Source organism: Pinus tabuliformis, chromosome 3_1 (genome assembly GCF_031772625.1).
Source record: "Pinus tabuliformis cultivar Carrire ecotype Pingquan chromosome 3_1, CPIR1, whole genome shotgun sequence".
NCBI lineage: Eukaryota > Viridiplantae > Streptophyta > Pinopsida > Pinales > Pinaceae > Pinus > Pinus tabuliformis.
In genome coordinates this window covers 234,416,302-234,429,775 of record NC_142301.1, presented here as the reverse complement: position 1 = coordinate 234,429,775, position 13,474 = coordinate 234,416,302, and the positions used below count along the sequence as shown (strand labels likewise).

General features: G+C 33.0%; 1 pseudogene; it reads left to right on the top strand.

The window, feature by feature from the left end:
- Positions 1-11,418, top strand: part of LOC149186660 (phospholipase D alpha 1-like) — a 33,840-nt pseudogene extending 22,422 nt beyond the window's left edge.
- Positions 11,419-13,474: the final 2,056 nt, after the last annotated feature.

Here is a 13,474-nt window from a genome sequence, read left to right as displayed (position 1 = left end):
ATTGGAAAAAAAACCACTTAAAACTTTAAATCTAGGTAGTTAAAGATTGATCGAAGTTCGGAAGTTGATACGCTCACGACAGCCTCATGAAAGAAGTTGACCTAAATCCTAATCATGATTGGATGCATATAAGTTCCGTCTTTTTTAACTTTTTAATTCTTTTCCTAAATCCTAATAATGATTTGATGAATATAAGTTTCCTTTTTTTAACCTTTTAATTCTTGTAATAAAAAGGTTGTTGATTTTTAAAATCTACTAAGTTACAAACCCTATATATATGTATATTACTTCATCTAAAGAAAACATGAAATAAATGTCGAGTGATGTAAGTTAATTTTTCATCATTGTTTACTGGTTTTTGAAAAATGTTGAAATAGGGAGTTTCTTTCACTGTGTAGTTGTCTTTGAAATTGTTACAAAAGAAATAACATTCTAAAGTGAGTAAATAGAGCCTTTTATGAATAGATTTTAAAATATGAAGTCTAACATTGTCTTCTATAGACTCGAGATCAAACTTTAAAATTATTGGATTTGAGAATAAACTAAGAGATCTTTTAGTTGAGGAGAGGCTTATTCGAAAACCCAGTGTGAAGGCGATGTGTAAGTATGTTCATCCTCAACTTGGAAATGACGCAGTAAATAGAAAACATAGATTTTAACATAGAAGAATACTTTTATTAATTCAGGCCTAAGCCTCCTCACACTTGCTCACTGCAAATACACCACAATGTGTCCCATTATATAACTATGGGATCACTAGACTCGATGGACATAACAATATGGGAGATACACACTCTAACTCAACTACAACTCAGTTACATTGGAAAACAATTAGTTCTAGAACAACCCCTCGTAACTTACATAGATCTAGATCATTTGGTGACAACTAAAATAACAACTCAACAAACCTATTAGATTTCTAGACTCTTCCATTTCTACATTATTCTAACATCCCCCCTTAATGGATAAATGGATATGCTACAATACATAACAAGGCCTATTGGTCTAAGTCTCAGCTAGCCTTACAAATATGACTCAAATATTTCATTTTGACTTTCTTTGTTGTTAAATGATAATAACACTTCTTCCTTAATGTATTCCTCTTTAATTGCATGATATGATTGTGCACTAGTACTTCATCACTTCATCAGATTCTTGTGGCTTGAATTTTTCTTCAATGCTTTCAAATGCATAAGTAGCGAGTTGTATTTTATCATTGAGGTTGTGCTTTGTCATTACTTTCATTTATACCTTGTTCGGTGGATTGTTGCCACATTACCCTATAATAATGCCTATTTTTTTCAAAGCTCTACTGCATCAAAATCCCATGGACTTCTTTACATATATCAACTGTTGTTTGAATTTCCATGTCCCCTGCATCATTCATCGATTCTTCATTCTGTTCTTCACCATGCCAGATTCTTCTTTCAAACCTACATAAATATGTTCAAAATATTTCTCAAGCCATCACTCAATTAGCTTTATCTTTTCATCATAATCAAGCTTATTACAATTTCCTAGTCATTTTTTTCTTCTTCTGATATTGTAATAAAGTTCTCATCAACCACTTGATCATCAAAAACAAACAAAAATTTATAAATCAACTTCTTTTATGTGATAACTTGCAATTTATTTTCATAAACAAATATCCATTATCAAATATTATTGCAAATTTCTCTTCCTTCAATTCATCAGTTGTTGTTGCTGAGTCATCGACAACTTTTTTTGTGCAATCTCTACACCTAGATGCAGATTTGTTACAAAATATTGACCTTCTTATTCATGAGTTTTCTCATTGTACTTTGTTTCAAGAATGTACCAAAATACGTTTTCATTGTTTACTTCACCATATTCATGCAAAATACTATACAAGATTCACCATATTCATGCAAAATACTATACAAGAGGTTATCATCCAGCATTAATATAATGAGCAGCAATGTTACTACACTTCTACTCTTATCTTGGGGATTTATAGAAGTTTCTTGAACAAATTCCCATAAATCTACTGAACCAAGAAGTCCCTCCATTTTAATTGTCCAAAGCTTAAAATTTTTACCAGCATTAATCATTTCAAAATTTCACTAGTTTCTTCAAATTCTTCATTGATCTAGTCTAGTTCTACATTCCAATTCTCAAATATGGGTTCTTCCACTAGAAACATTCCATATTTTTCTGTAGCTTCTAATTCTTCATTGATCTAGTCTAGTTCTACATTCCAATTCTCAAATATGGGTTCTTCCACTAGAAACATTCCATATTTTTCTGTAGCTTCTGCTCTTTGTGTAGATTCTTTATCCTTAGATATTTTAGTTTTCTGTGGAAGTGCTTAATTCTCCTTGGTTAAACCCATCACTGATATGCATGCTCCTTTTTATTTTTACAATTTATTTGCCCACAATCAACTGCCAATTCATAAACAACTCATCGAATCAATTCTTCCAATTCATAAACAACTCATCGAATCAATTCTTCCTCCATAACACCCTAATGTAAATCTACACTTTTACACCACACTTACAATTGTTTCATTAAACTGCTCTTTCATTTCTTTTGATTAAAAAACAAAAAATATCCAGACCTCTTTTCCTAAAAAAAATAAAAAAATAAAAAAAAAATAAATTATATCTCATAACAAATACTTTTTACCATATATTTTTACGACATCATAAAAAAGCTTGTACAAAAAACTCTCTATCTTTTCAAAAAGCCTTCATACATGAATTTTTTTTTTTTAAATACCTTTTAAAAAGGATATAATAATATTGTTGTATTCTAATTTAATTGAAATATTCGAGAGAGGATCAAGAAAATAATCAAAGCTTTTAAAGAGAGCTTGTGTTGGGAAAACTCCACATAACCTTCCAAACAAAATAGTGATGTCATCACACGTTTCAAGCCTCGACTTTAATAGTTGTTCAGCGGTCACAGCTCTCAAAACTCAAAACCTCATTTGGATAACTTAGCATATCAACTTCTTTCTATTGCTCTCAACACTGTCATTTGATCTACTCCCAGAACTTTGACGACAACAAAAAAAAATAAAACAAGGAACAAGATGAAAACAGCAGTGTAGATCCACTCGGCTAATATCCAATTTGTGTACATCTATTTATGTGAATATTAATTTAGTCTATATATTTATATATAGAAAAATAAAAAAAAAATGTTAAAAGAAAATATTTTAATGTTGTATATAATAAAATATCCCATGTAGATTATGAATAAAATATTTTAGGTTAAATTAATATTAATCTTTACGTAAAAATATATAGCACTCAATAATATAATTTAAACAATGAAAAATTATACATTATTTTTTTCACTTTAAAATAAGTTTGTACTTAAAAAAATTTGATTCTTCTAGTTCATGTTAGATCTCTGTTCAAGATGGATCTATGTTGGTTTATTTTTTTCACTTTAAAATAAGTTTGCACTTGAAAAAAATTAATCTTTTTGACTCATGTTAGATCTGTGTTTAAGATGGATCTATATTGATTTATATAAACACTGTGAGCGCTCATAATTATGTTTCTTATCTTTTTCATAATCTTCATAATAGATGTAACTTGTCTCCAAATTAAAACTTTTTTTTTATAACTGATTTGCAGAAGTGTTTAGCTCCCTATAAATGTGGAAAAAAATAATATCTTGATTTTGTTTTCCTTATATTCTCAATTTTGGATTTCAAGTCAGCGAAATTCAAAGCTTCCATGATATTATTGTCTTAATTTAAATTCTACTCATGAAAATTGCATACAAGTGAATAGCATTTTGGATAGGACAAAAGGATAACGATATGCAAGCCATGGTGAACAAAGTTTCGCAACAATATCGCAATAAGAATTCAAATGATGCGCAACAATAGTAATAAAAAAGAGTATCTGACCAAGTCTGTGACATATTACCTCTGTACCACGCAATGGACTGGAGGACGGGATGATTTTTACAGCCGATATATGAATATTAGAATTATAGGTATTTATATATAAATTCATTTAAGTTTATCTATATTATATATAGTCTATACTTAAAATATTACATTACATATTTTCTTAAAATTGTTATTACTAGTAGTAATAATGCTATAGTTGATATTAAAAAATGTTCATTTATAAAAATTTTAACGTTACCTGTAAAGTTTATATATCTCTCTTATATTCAATTCCAGATCGTTTCTTAGGACAAACATTTTAATTTCATTCAATTATTTATGAACAATGATTTCATCATCCATGGTCCATGAATTTAAAGGGAAATAATATTATAGTAGTTATGAAATAAGTCTTTAATGAGGGAATGATGAATAATTCGTTAATTATATGCATTAACACAGTTACAAATAATTTATTTCTGACTCATTCTGTATTTGACAACATCGATTCCATGCTAGAATATGGTGTGTTTATGTTTCCTCAGGATGAATTTTTCTAGGATGAGTTTTGGAGAGCAAGTTCTTTATTCCTTGCCCCCTCAACCTTTGGCTTTGAAAGGGGTGAGGCAATGGCCTTAGATGTGGTGGGGAGTAGATTAGGGAATGGGTAAGATTACTTGGAGAGTTGCAATGTCCTAGAACTAGGCAGTCGGAACACTTTCATCACAATTGCTAGATATAGATATAAGAGATCTTGCATATAGAGATTTTATTAAAGGTGGTAGCTTTCATAATGAGCAATGAGAAATTTAGAAAAGAAATTGCATTTTAAAATTATTTGTGAAAGAAAAAAAATGTTCCATAGCCTTTGAATTTTTTTTAAGGATTTGTGAACATTTATTAATAAGGAAAATAAAATGAAAAATGAAACCACATGCACCATAGCTATTAAGTCTACTTAATTTGTTATATGAAAATATAAATAAAAACAAAAAATTAAAATTTTAGAAAATGAGAAAAGAATTTTTGAAAATTTTAGTAATGTAAGATCTAAATCGGGTAGTTAATACATGGTCAAAACATTATGAACACCGAATCCATATTAATATTAGTTCTAGATCAACCAACCCCTGAGAGATCAAATCTCTTTTCACTTTAAAAAGAGGTTTTCGTCTCAATAAATTTTTAAGAGGGATCTAGATTGGTTTAATTTCCCTCTTTAACTGGTTATATTCCACATAACTACCATAGGTCAATACAATGAGTTCTCACAAACTTACAGCTCAAAAACTAATGATAACTCAACCAAGTCAAAATTACTTTAACCAATAAACAAAAACTAGTTAAAAAAATAATAAGATAGGTTATTTTTATTTCTTTTTAACTAATTAAATTTTTTACAAAACATAATATTATATTACAACATGGCTATATCTATTTTACTAGATTGTAAAACACTTTTCAACACAGTAATAAAACTAATACATAACCAAAACATTTTCTTACTAATACATGACCAAAACCTTTTGAGTAAAAAAATAAATGAAAAATATAAAGTAGAAATTCATCAATGGTCACTGGTATCATGCAGATTTAGATTTAGTGTCCATAAATGTGCAAATATATATGAATTTTGAGGAAATGGTCAAATGAATGGTTACGCATTTTAGATTATTATATCTCAAAGCATTTTAGATTATTAAATCCCAGTTCAATCTTAAAAACATTAATGAATTCGCTAGTGTAGTGTGGTTGTTAAAAAATGATAAATTAAAAATATTATAATTATATATATATATATAAAAGCATATGTATATGCATTTATAGAATGTAATTTCTTTCTTTAATGAAATTAAGATTTTGATGATATCCAAGCCAATATTAAATTAGTATATATGATTTTTTTTTATATAAAAATGGAATCGGTGTACAAAAATACTTTTAGTGAATGAGATAAGACATCTACCTAGGTAATGGTTTAATTGTTAAAATTCACCAAAAACATATATATCTATCCCTCTAAATTTAAATCTGTAAACTGTATCTTTTATTTAGATATAATTATAATAGTTTAGAAAACATTATTTCAAATTAAAAAATTTATAATTTATGAATATAAAAATAAATCCATATAATTTAACACGAAAACACATAGTAAATACAAAACATGAAAACGCACAGGAATGTAAAACGAATTTTAGAAAACGATCCCCAAACAACAGAGATCTATAAAGCCATTCATAGAAAAATACAATTTATTTACATGTGAACAATACTAGAATGTCTTGGAGCTCTGGGCCGGCCTCGGAGAAATCGGCAGAAGGACGTGTCCCAGATATTCGACTCGGCAAGGAGAGCGGATTTACTCCGTTTCCTTGCACAGTGGAATAAAGAACACATTACTGTATTTTTGGCGAGTCGTCCTAAAATTAAAACTTCATTAAAAATGCTGAATCTATTAAACCCTGGAAATTCCCATCTGGAACTGTATCACATGGTTTCTACCGATTTGATTGGATTCGGAAAAATAGAAAATTAAAACAACCATAGAAATACCAAATCTATTGAACCCTGGATTGTAACATAACCAGACGTAAATTTTAGTAATGTAAAATAATTAGTGCAATAAGAGATCCACCTCTGTGTAATAAATTTACAAAAATATACATATCTATCCCTCTAAATTTATATCTAAATCTGTAAACTATATCCAAATAATAGATATAATTATAATAATTTAGAAAACATTATTTCAAATTAAAAAAATTAATATTTATCAATATAAACATAAATCCATATAATTGAACACGAAAACACAAATAGTAAATACAAAACATGAAAACGCACAGGAATGTAAAACGAAATTTACAAAACCATCCCCAAACAACAGAGATCTATAAAGGTATTCATAGAAAAATACAATTTCTTTACATACGAACAATACTATAATGTCCTGGAGAAATCAACCGAAGGACGCGTCCCAGATATTCGGGTCGCCAAGGAGAGCAGATTTACTCAGTTTCCTTGCACAGTGGAATAAAGAACACATTACTGTATTTTTGGCGAGTCGTCCTCCTAAAATTAAAACTTCATTAAAAATGCTGAATCTATTAAACCCTGGACATTCCCATCTGGAACTGTATCACATGGTTTCAGAAAAATAGAAAATTAAAACAACCATAAAAATACCAAATCTATTGAACCCTGGATTGTAACGTAACTAGCATTTGCACCAGATGTTGCGAAAGAAATGCCCTAAGGCATAAATTGAAAAAAGCAAATAGAACAAAAAAATACTTTGATAAAGAATAAAAATATATTGAACACTGAAATCAATGCCCCATTAACTGAAACCACTTAGTAGACGTTCCATATGAAATGGGCATATGATCCAAGAGTCCCATCCCCAAACTGCTTCCTCTCTATGTAAAATTGTTTGGGTTATATTGTGATTCCATGGGATTGATGCAGACCTCGCAGGCAATGCCCATCCCTAGTGAGTATAGAGGTATTTTGGGTGGCATGATTGGAGGAACAGTGCTGCAGACTCTAATTCTTATGTTTATCACGTATACGAGTCAGTGGGACAGAGAGTTATTTACCTGTAATTCCAAATCTACTCTTTACTAACATTCTTCCTGGGCTTCGTAATTTAGTATATCGCTGGTTTTACCCATAAATTGCAGGCTTCACAAGCTAAAGATCGGATTAAACTTTGGGGAGGTTCAGTAAATTCAGTTTAACGAAGGTAGATAAAGCAAACCCTTTATGATTTACTATGCGATATATTGTATTATACAGAGATGTTTATTGTTTAGAAGATTAATCCTCTCATGTTATATAGAGATTTTTATTCACAAGATTAATCTTGTGGCACGATAGTGAAAGAGATGACAGGGAGTAGTTATCTTCTGAAGTATGAAATGAGGATTGCTACACTGTTACTCTGAAGTGATGCATGTACTCTAATCCATCCACATCACCAGTTTCAGCAGATAATAGACATTTTTAAGTGTATTTGAAGAGGACAGTGACTTCATGGTGAATTTGATTATGGTGTCTTCTTCCACAATCAAGAACAAGGAAAGCCATTTTGTCAAGCTGCATTCAATTGTCTAGACAAATTTTTAATTCCCTCATTCGTTGTTTTCGTGGAATCACCCTGTTCTTTTATTGTAGGCTTTGACTTTTACAAATGTTGATTAATGGTATTCTATTTTCCATAACATCATGTGACTATGAGGTGATGTTGAAAAATATACAATCTTCTGCCACATTTAAGGGCAGGGAGAGTCATTTTGTCAAGCTGCATTGACTTGTCTAAACAATTGTTTAGTTCCCTCATTCATTATCTTCATGGAACCACCCTGTTCTTTTATTGCAGACGACTTTTACAAATGTTGATTAATGGTTTTCTAATGCTGATTAATAATTTTCTATTTTCCCTAGCATTACGTGACTATCAAGTGATGTTGAAAAATATACAAATAAAAGGAAAACTTCACCATGTCTATGTGAATTTAAAACACATGACATATTTAAATGTGAAAATTATTTTTGTTTGTTTGTAGGGTTTAATCTTTATCAAGCTCTAGGTTTAAATTTCTTGGTGAAGAGTTGAGGATTGAAACTCTCCTATGGAACATCCAGACTTGATCAAACATTAGATACTTTTAATGACAACATCACACAATTGAATAGATTATTCTTCCATCCAACATAAAGCTGAACCTGACATGAAACCAGCCCAACCTAGACTCAACCTTCAACTTATAAAAATATAAATAACAAAATTCAAATAGCTAAGAAGAAAAGGACTACTATAGAGTGTATAAATAAAAAGGTATTAAAACTCTATAAATTCTATTCAAATAGAAATAGCAAAGTAGCATAATTAATATGTTCACTTACCTTGGTATCGTTTCTTGCCTCTTGGTTGATTCTTCAGCTTTTACATTGTGTGGGGGCACATTCGTTGACGTTGTTCACCACATCTACTCTCCTTTCTACTTGACTCGAACCTATGTCTGATGACATCTTTCTCTACTGGCGTTTTATCTTCTTGAAACATCTTAGTTATCTTGTTTTTCCCCTAGGGCTTGAATTGCTGGACAAATCTTTTCCAAACGAATCCAATCTCATATTTCTTCCCAAATTGTTGGACAGATCTTCTTCGGATATAATCAATGTCATGTTTTTTTTGCTAAATTGTATTCTAATATCGTCTTCGAGACTAGAAACAACAGAAGGTACCCAAGCCCTCAATTGATGATATCCACGACTAGAAACAACAGAAGGTACCCAAGCCCTCAATTGATGATATTCACTACACATTGGAGGGAGTGAAACTAATCAAAAGAATCTACTTGAAGTCCATTTATCACTAGATACCTGTTGATCCACAAGATGTGTGGAAGACATCATTCAAAATAATTTTTTTCCTTACCAAAGTAGAGTTAGTTTTCATGTATCAATACCATATGACAGAATGTTCACAGACCTAAAGTGTTCAAGAAAAACATGTTCCAATGAACAGTGGTCTAAAAACCTGCTGGTCTTCAAATTCCCTGTACTCTTATAAATTTGTGTAGCTTGAAACATCTCCATAGTCAGTGGATTGCATTACTTTTGTGATTTACAGATTTCTAATACAGGTCTCCAATGGCATCCCAAGTAGTTCATGGTACACTTACTGCCACTATATTTGAAGCTAGGCACCTCAGTCATGGAGGCTTACCCAGGTTGCTGAGAAAGGTAATGACGTCAACCACCTTTGATTATGGATCTTGTATTTGATGTTTACTGAACAGTAGTACATCTTGTTGAGAAACAAGGTGGAGAACTTTCCAAGATCCTGGTTTTGGTTTATTGATTCTTGTTTCTCTACAAGGTGAGGACCTTGCTGAAGCCCAGGTTTGATCTTTTGTTTAAGAATGCATATCATTTTGTAAAAATTTTGAAGTAGGACTAATGATTGTGAGGACCTTGCTGAAGCCCAGGTTTGGTCTTTTGTTTAAGAATGCATATCGTTTTGTAAAAATTTTGAAGTAGGACTAATGATTGTGAGGACCTTGCTGAAGCCCTGGTTTTGTCTTTTGTTTAAGAATGCATATCATTTTGTAAAAATTTTGAAGTAGGACTAATGATTTTTTATTGAGCAGGTGGGGGAGGAAGTTAAGGAGCTTCTCCATCTAGATGAGCACATTAGATTATATGCCACCATAGATATTGGTATTGCTAGAATTGCAAGAACCAGAGTTCTGTCCCGTGAACCTACAAACCCAATTTGGAACGAAACTTTTCACATACTCTGCGCCTACACATCGCCTTCTCTGGTTATCAACGTTAAGAAGGGATTGGAAATCTCTGCCCAAGTGGTTGGAAGAGCCAAGATCCCAATCTCAGAAATCCTCAGCGGCAAGGTCATCGAGGGCTGGTATGACTTATATAATGAATACTTTTCCGAACAGCTGAAGAAATCTCAGATCCATGCCCGCCTCTAGTTCAAACAAGTCTCAGAAGATCCATACTGGGGTTCCGAGATTCGAGATCGAAACTTCCCAGGAGTCCAGCATGTGTATTTCAAGCAGAGGAAAGGATGCAGAGTCAATTTGTATCAGAATTCTCACTTATCAGAAAATTATCGTCCCAGGATCGAGCTGGGTCATGGCGAGGAGCGCGCCTTATACAGGCCTCCGAGACTGTGGGAGGAAGTGTACCAGTACATTGATGGAGCCGAGCAATTTATATACATTGCTGGATGGTCTGTAAATACCAAGATTACGTTTGTGAGGGACAAGGAAAGGATGATCCCTAGTGCAGAAACTGTGACATTGGGTGAACTTTTGAAGAAGAAAGCGGATCAGGGAGTAAGAGTTTTGGTCCTTATCTGGGAGGATATAACGACCATGGAGCTTCTCAGTTACCAGGGACTCATGCAAACCCACTATGACGAGACATCTGAATATTTCAAGGGCACCAACGTCTACTGCTTTCAATGTCCCAGATACGCAAATCGTTCGATGAGTGCATTCCAAACCGTGGAGATTTTTGCAGAGTTTACCCATCACCAGAAGAATGTGTGCTTGGATGCCCGCGTCCATGGCTCTGAGAATCGCGAGGTCGTGAGCTTCGTTGGAGGAATCGATCTCTGCGATGGAAGGTATGATAACGAGATCCATCCATTGTTTAGGACTTTGGATACTGTTTACAGGGATGATTTTCATCAGATCAATTACAAGGGAGCGGATCTTCGGCACGGAGGCCCCAGGGATCCATGGCATGATGCCCATTCTAAGATCCAGGGCCCTGCTGCTTACGATGTGGTCACCAATTTTACTCAGCGCTGGACAAAATAGGCAAATCCCACACTGCTCCTAAATCTTGAGGATTTACCGGGCCTATTGCCGCCTGGAACAAATTTTGAAGGTCCGGAGACCTGGAATGTTCAGATCTTTAGGTCTATAGACGATGCTTCAGTGGTACCGGCCATAATACTCGGGGGCATGAATTCCAGCTCGATGAGGGGATGTCAGGCACTCTAAACTCGGCGGCATGAATTCCAGCTCGTCCCTGACCGCTCAGGGGATGTCAGGCTATTTTTTTGTCAGGGAATGGCAGTGAATGGCAGAGAATGTCAGGACTGTCAGGGGAGGGTGGCGGAGAAAGAGGGCGGCTCAGCTAGAGGATGGTGGCAGAAGGCAGAGAGATTTCCGGTGGCCGGAACCGGACGATTTTCCGGCCGGTGCCGGAAAACGGGCCATTCTACAGCCTAGGTAGACTACTCCTTTATTGAATAGTGATGTATACCTCCATATATATATATAATGTTGTTAATAAATTAGCACATGGAAAAAAACAATGTATTACAACCATACAATGTTTATATATATAAAATAAACATTATAATGGTTGCCATACATTGCTGTTTTCCATTTTCCTTGTAATACAAAAGCTAAGTGATTAGAAAGAGTGGAAAATTGTTAATAAGGTACTTATAGAGGGTCGATAAGACTTTTGGAATGGTAAAGAGTAAAACAAGTCAGATTTAACAAAAAATAGCATCAATTCTATGCCACATTAAACACAAATCTGTTCTCCTGATTGTTATTGTTACCTCATACTACATAAGCATAAATGGAAGGATAAATCAAGTTCTTGATTATATTTTTAAATATTCATTAAGCATGCAACATTATTAGGTAGTTGCATACACTCTTTGTTGAACTAAGTATGCCTTATTTTTTCACTTTAAAGACTATTCTCTTTCCCCACTAAAATATTTCTTGCAAAGGAGAACGCCTTATTACAAAGACTTTTAGAGAACCTTCATGAAAATTTTATCATTTCTCCATTTGTAGTGGAGGTTACTAACAGAGGTAGATGATTGACGGTTTTTGTGGAGGCTTTTCCTTTAGTCAACCTCACTCGTTGTGATAACCTGGTGCACCCCAATATATAAATATATTATTATATAATAATAAATATCATTTTTTATATTTAAGATAAAAAATGCATATCAACACTCTACATGAATATAAAAGCATCGCCGCACATGTTAAGGACACATCAGATCAAGTTAGAAAATTGATATTCAACAAAAACATTTAATTAAGGAAACTAAAACACTTTAGCGGTGCATATGAAAATACGCTAAGCATCAATGCAAAAGGATATGATTTGACGAGACAATTTTCCATCAAATGGGTGATTTACTCTTCAAATATGGTGAAATTTTGTACCAAATTGTTAGCCTCTTTTCTTAGATCTTTGAAAAATGGGTAGCGGAGAAGATAAACGGTGAGATTTGATGGGTAGTGTAATTTAGAAATTCCTACCGTGATGGTGCATATCTATAATGCATTGTCACCCAGGTCTTATAAAATATTGTTTCATGGTTAAAGTAAACATAGAGAACCATTGTGCTCTCATGACTCAAACACCTTAGTGTAACACCTCTTCTCACATTTACCCTTTTATTCCAGCTCTCTAGGGTAAACATGAGTTGAATGCTACTATGACATGATTCGATCTCCAATTTCTAGTTATGGAAGTGGGTCCTACTAGCGAGAAACATAGTACCATCCCTCAGGGACCCGAGATCACCGATGTGTCTAACAATCACCCTTGTTAATCAATCCTTGAGTTGGAATTTTCTTTTCTTAAGGATTAGATCCCAATCGCATCCTTAACACGATGTGCATGTGGTTGGAATGCTCGAATCACACCCTTGACATGTTTTTCATGCAATTGCAAGGCTCCAATTGCACCCACAAGCCTTCATGCATGCAGTTATGATCAAAATATTCTAGTTTTGTGCATGGAGTAATGATATATATGCCACTATTTTAGGGTTGGCCTACAAGGCACTTCCCATAATTTCTCATAATTTTCCAGAATTAGGTCTGAGATGATAACACGACTAAAAGATCAATAATAGGGCTAGATCCTATCCAAGACATTCATGATACATGATAAGAATTTCGTCATATAGATAGTGAACAAATAAGCTACATGTCATGAATGCATATATGATCATAAAATTTTGAACTTCATGAGAGAATTATCAAGAAGGTCTAATTCCCTCTCAAGGTAGCTGCA